We start from the raw sequence: 6,739 nt of genomic DNA, 5'->3' as shown, positions 1-6,739 counted from the left end.
GTTGCATAGGTTGGTTTGGATAGGGAAAGATGAAAAGGACTTCCATTCACACATTGTTGCATAGGTTGATAGGGAATATGAAAAGGACTTCCATTCACACATTGGCTGTGACTTTTATGCCCCTCAAAAAGCAACTTTTATAACATTTGCCCCTCGTTTACTTTAGCAGTTTGACTTGGTCCACACCCCCTCCCACTTTTCAATCTCAGTCCACCAATTTCTTGCACTTTAAAATCATGCAATGAAAAAGGAAGCAAGAGTTAACGATTAAAAGGGAGTAAATTGTCATTTTAGTCTCTGAGTTTTGTCTAAATTTGTCATTTTAGTCTAAATAGGTTTTTTTTTGCCTCTGGGTCTCTGACTTTTCCTTTTTTTTTTGCCATTTTGATCACATACACTACCTCCATCCAAAAACTCCATCTTTAACCAGGGGTATTTTGAGAATTTTCATTTTAAATGTTTTCAATTGTCATTTTGATCCAGTTTCAACAAATTAAAAAAAATTCCAAAAAATCAAAAAAATTTCAAAAAATTTCTAAAAAATCATAAAAATTCTAAAAAATTCTAAAAAATCCAAAAAATCCGTTTCGGTGCGAACCGTTTCGAGCTGAACAGTTTCGACGCGAACCGTTTCGACCCGTACCGTTTCGACACGAACCGTTTCGAGCTGAACCGTTTCGACGCGAACCGTTTCGACCCGTACCGTTTCGACCTGAACCGTTTCAACCCGTACCGTTTCGACCCGAACCGTTTCGAGCTAAACCGTTTCGACCCGTATCGTTTAGACCCGAACCGTTTCGAGCCGAACCGTTTCGACGTGAACCGTTTCGACCCGTACCGTTTCGACCCGAACCGTTTCTACGCGAACCGTTTCGACCCGTACCGTTTCGAGCCGAACCGTTTCGAGCCGAACCGTTTCGAGCCGAACCGTTTCGAGCCGAACCTTTTCGAGCCGAACCGTTTCGAGCCGAACCGTTTCAACGCGAACCGTTTCGACCCGTACCGTTTCGACCCGAACCGTTTCGAGCTGAATCGTTTCGACGCGAACTGTGCCTCGAAACGGTACGGGTTGAAACGGTACGGGTCGAAACGGTTCAGCTCGAAACGGTTCGGTTCGAAACGGTACGGGTCGAAACGGTTCGGCTCGAAACGGTTCGGTTAGAAACGGTTCGGTTCGAAACGGTACGAGTCGAGACGGTTCAGCTTGAAACGGTACGGGTCGAAACGGTTCAGCTCGAAACGGTTCGGTTCGAAACGGTACGGGTCGAAACGGTTCGCGTCGAAACGGTTCGGCTCGAAACGGTTCGGTTCGAAACGGTTCGGCTCGATACGGTTCGGCTCGAAACGGTTCGGCTCGAAACGGTTCGGCTCGAAACGGTTCGCTTCGAAACGGTTCAGCTCGAAACGGTATGGACCGAAACGGTTCGCGTCGAAACGGTTCGGGGTTCGGTTCGAAACGGTTCGGCTCGATACGGTTCAGCTCGAAACGGTTCGCGTCGAAACGGTTCAGCTCGAAACGGTATGGGCCAAAACGGTTCGCGTCGAAACGGTTCGGGTCGAAACGGTACGAGTCGAAACGGTTCGCATCGAAACGGCTCAGCTCGAAACGGTTCGGGTCGAAACGGTACGGGTCGAAACGGTTCGCGTCGAAACGGTTCGGGTTCGAAACAGTTCGCGCCGAAACGGATTTTTTGTATTTTTTTAGAATTTTTTAGAATTTTTATGCTTTTTTAGAATTTTTATTATTTTTTTGAATTTTTTTGATATTTTGGAATTGGATCAAAATGGCAATTGAAAACATTTAAAATGAAAATCCCCAAAATACCCCTGGTTAAAGATGGAGTTTTTGGATGGAGTTAGTGTATGTGATCAAAATGGCAACAAAAGGAAAAAGTCAGGGACACAGAGGCAAAAAAAAAACTATTTGGACTAAAATGGCAAATTTAAACAAAACTCAGGGACTAAAATGGCAATTTACTCTTTAAAAGTTAAATATTTGCTAATGAGGTAGTGGAGTGGTTAGGGAAAGAGTTGGTGTTTTTTGTGACCCAGGTTTGACTCTCACTCTCTCCGTTATTTTCTGTGACATCCGGGTGAATGACGAATATGGGTGGCGCCGGTTTGTCTTGTATGGGATGCGAGATTTTACCGATTATTCCACTGTCGTGCCTTAGGGCGGGTGGAGATCGGATTTCCGCGCATCTGAGAGAACCAAGGGGCTGGCGGCGGTCGAGTAGTCGACTTTAACAACAGCACCCGGTGTTACGATAATTAGCATGTCGTTCCTTGCCGTTAAAAAAAGGTAAATATTCGATCCATTATATGTTTTCTAATTATTAATATAATGTATTATAAACCAAAGGATGTGTGTAGCACATTCGTAGTAAGGTGTATTATAAAGTGTTTATTTTTATGTAATTATAGGTTTAAATCCTATCATGGAGTTAGTTGATAAAAAAATAATAATTTCTTAAAAGCATTGGAACGAAACTGTGTCATGCATTTGGTCAATGAGATATGCAGACACAAACAGGGGGGGATTTAGCCTGGTTTTACGGGTTCTCAGGAACCCAGTCGATTTGAAAAAAAAAACGTTTTTTTTAGTGTAAACCTTGTATGATTTAGAAAAAAAAATGTTTTTTTAGTGTAAACCTTATATGATTTGGAAAAAGGAATCCAGTGAAAAAACTGGTTGAATCCGCCACTGCATAAACATATTTGGTTTGTAAATCTGATATAAGGTTTAAAATATAAAATATTGACAACTCACATAATTAAATTGTAAAACATTACATATTCTAAAATTTAATAAAGTTCATTGTATTTTGCATACATTTTTATTTATGATATACTGTGTCCTTAAAGTTGATCTTTTTTTTTTAAAGTTAACTTAAGCAAACCATTAATTATCAGGTGCTCCAACTTTTATCATAAAAAACAAATTTAAAGAAGAGCCTAACAAAACAAAACATTACAACTCAAAGTAATTGTCCTATGGCCGCCCATGACGAAAAACATAATTTATATTTGTTCCAAGAACCCTAATCTATGTTACAAGAATTTAGCATATGAAACAACCCGACAATCATCCACACTACGAGTTCCAAGAACCCGAATCCATGTTACAAAACAAGGATTTATCATATGAAACAACCCGACAATCATCCACACTAGGAAAATTAAAATCAAAATAAGCAAAATCAATATCTCAACAGGAGTCAGAAGAAGAAATACTACTATGTAGAAATACGTTAAATTTAATGTGTTTTGTGGGTTGATGTCAAACATAGCATGTTGAGATTTGAGAGGAGTTGAATCATGTGTGTGTCATGTCGTGTCTCACTTAGTCACTTAAGGAAAAGGGACGAATTTGGGATGAGGGTGTCGGATATTGTATGATAAGAGGTTAGTAATCGGTATTGAGTTTGTTTGCAAAAGAAAATTTTGTTTTTTAAATATATATAGATATAGATATAGATGTTACTTTTTGTTTAAGTGTTGTTAAAAGAATTTAATTTGACAAAAAAGTTTAATTTTATAAATATATAAAAAATTTGTTTTATAAAAATTAGTCACAATAATTTAACTTGATAAAAAAGAATTTCAGTTTTCATTATGTATTATTAATATCATATGTTTTTCTTGTAAAAGGATTATTAAGTTTAAACCTTGAAATTAGCCCGTAAGATTATTCATATTGGATCCTTCATCTCTATCTATATAATAATACTAAAAATCACACATTTTTCTAAAATTTGTTTATTTCTCAAAAACATCCCACATACAACTCTCTATCTTTATCTCTATGCTAGTCACAAACACTTATTTTATTAGTTTTTTATTTTTACTACACACTGTAGGACCGTGTCTCGACCCGAACGAGTCGTTCAGAGTAGTTTTCGTCAATTACAGGTGCGGAAAACAAGTAATCAACGTAGAAACAGCTTGCAAATCACTTTAAACCCCTTTCTGTATTGAATAATGACAGTTTACATCCAAATCTCGATCCGGCAGCACTTCGGTACGAGTTACAAGGTCGTTACAAATGATCCGCTTGTGAGGCTATATATAGTTGCTGAGGTTCGCTTGTTTGTACATGACATTCAAGCGGAACCTTCAGCTGACATTCAAGCGAAACTTTTGCTGACACATAAGCGAAACTTCCTATGTCACTATAAGCGAAACTATTAATTAAAACACATACAATCTCCTGTTTTCTCGTATAACGGGCCCTGATCTAACAATCTAAGACTAAGACTCGATACAAGACGAAGTCGACAGATGCATGCACCAACAGACTCCCCCTCAGATGTTGACGAGTCGACTATCGAGTCATGACAATGCTGTGTCTTCACGTCTTCAGTCTTGATCAGTCTCTGGGCTTCCCTCTCTCTATCTTCATCTCTTTTTCTTTTATCACCAACAAGCTTCTTCTCTTGGATGTTGACATCTTTTGATTTCCTCAGCTCCAACATGCACTCCCTCTCAAATGTTGATTCTATCTGCACAAAACTCTACCACAAACATAAGTTTTATGACAAATAATTAAGCATATAAACTATCACAAACACATCAATCAATCAGATACTGATGAACCACTTGAAATTGTATCATTTTATCAAAACAACACACTCTCCCAAACCATCTGTTCATCATGTTTAGTATTTAGAATTTTGAAAATCAGCTTTTCAATATCAGTCGTCGAAAATCTTTTTGACCTTTTCAAAATTTATGCTAAAACACACTAAAAATCTTTTTGTATTATCTGAAAGATGATAACTGACACTACTTGGAAAACAAAAGAATGCAGAAATGAAATATTTACAGACAATATTTTTGTGAGTTTGTGCAAGAGGATCATATCAGTTTTAAGACAAATCACCAACACCGTTAAGCTTTAAACATTCTCAGTTCTAAACAATTTACCTAGATTGTCAGTATATTGGTCCACTTTAAATTTTCACACAAATTTCAATTGATTCGAGATACGATATTAGTGTTTTAGAAAAGTGTATCACTCCACTTGAATATACTCCTGTATCCAGATCCCAATATTCAGTCTTACAGGTGAGTATACCACAGATGATATCTGTAAAGGGGTTATGTGCGAGGGCCGTGAGAGCTTAGGTCGATACTTCCGTATACGCAGAGAGATGACGGCTTCGACTTTAGGTGGGTCCCCTTTAGAGGATCTTTTGTTACAACAGCATCGACTATCAATTTTATTGTTTCATCAGCTTGCTGAGGGCGAGCTTATATTTCAAAGCTTTTGCAGAAAGTATTATTCGGGGACTAGGTCAGTACTTCCATACAGCAGAAGTCCCGGAATAATACCCCAGATATCACTGAGTATAAAGACCTAGTATCTCAGAATATGGGACCTTTCAAACAAGATTTCGGGGGTTACTGTTGGTGCATATTTGTGACAACAGCTTAGATTTGGTCTTTGGATATCTTGTAATTAGTTAAACGATAAACGGTTAGCGGGTTTAGCTTTGTATTAGTGAGTTAATAGTGTTTGGGCTAAACTAAACCCATTTGGGTCAAGGGGAAACGAATTGGGCCTTGCCCATGAAGGAAACCCTAGTCCAATTAGTAAACCTTGTGTTATATAAACAAGGTTAGGCTTTAGGGTTTAGGTTAATCAGTTAATCAGCCAAAACAGTTTGTGAGATAGAATTTCGTGAGAGCCATTACTAGCTTGGACGAATTTGGAGTGTGGTTAGGGTTTGATTGATTGTAATCAGACTTGATAGATAATCAATAAAACCCGGTTTGATTGAATTGCTGTTTCTGTTCTTCTACTTGTTTTCTGCTAATTCTGATCAAGAGGATTCCGCACTCTTGATTGGAAAGACGATTCTGTGAAGATCCATAGACTCAAGGGGACCTACAATTGGTATCAGAGCGTTAGGCTCTTGATTGCTCGGTTCAGAATTGTGCTTGGCAGGAGGAATTTCGAAATTTTTGAAACCTGAAAATTAGGGTTTTTAAAATTTTCGATTTTTGTGTGTTTTGGTTTGATAAAATTTTCGAATTTTTTGGCTGTTTGATCTTCTGGTTTGTTTGTTTGGTGGTTTGCAGGTTTTCCGGAAAGATTTGGCTGATTCTGGAAAAGTTTTTGGCTGATAGACTTGAAGATTCGAAGACTGTTCTTCGTGTTCTTGAGTTTATTCAATCTGTTCTTGAAAAATTTTCGAAATTTTTTGCTGATTTGCTGCTTTGATTTTGCAGGAAGTTGTTAGAAAATCAGAAAAATCTTCAAAATTTTCGAACAGATCAAGTTTCCAGATTTAACTGGCGATTTTGATCAATTTCGCTGACTGACCAGCAAAATTAACTCTCCGGCGATTTTGTGACTAAGTACCTCGGTGATCGGCGAAGTTAAATCCAAAGGCGACTTTGGTAACCGTATAGTTTTCACAGCGAAATTATTACGGTTTTCGGCGATTTTACCAGTCGTCGTAATCGCGAAATAAACCAGCAAATTTGTCTAGCGAACTTGAACAGCGAAATTAGACCTGAGAACCTTTGATCTGTGATCAGCGAATTTGAACAAGTGGCCAGCGAATTTAGGTGATTACCTAGCGAAATTAACACCAAAATTAAGGGGTGGAATTTCCATTGGCAAGCGTCGGAAAATTTTCAGTGTTTTGCAAATAAAAATTGATCCGTAGCTCGTTGGACAAAACCGTTTGCACCGTTGAACTCGTGTGATTTTTAGGACAAAAAAAAAAGT

Source organism: Helianthus annuus, chromosome 12 (genome assembly GCF_002127325.2).
Source record: "Helianthus annuus cultivar XRQ/B chromosome 12, HanXRQr2.0-SUNRISE, whole genome shotgun sequence".
Taxonomy (NCBI): domain Eukaryota; kingdom Viridiplantae; phylum Streptophyta; class Magnoliopsida; order Asterales; family Asteraceae; genus Helianthus; species Helianthus annuus.
The sequence above is the reverse complement of the archived record's forward strand: the minus strand, read 5'-3'. Positions refer to the sequence as shown.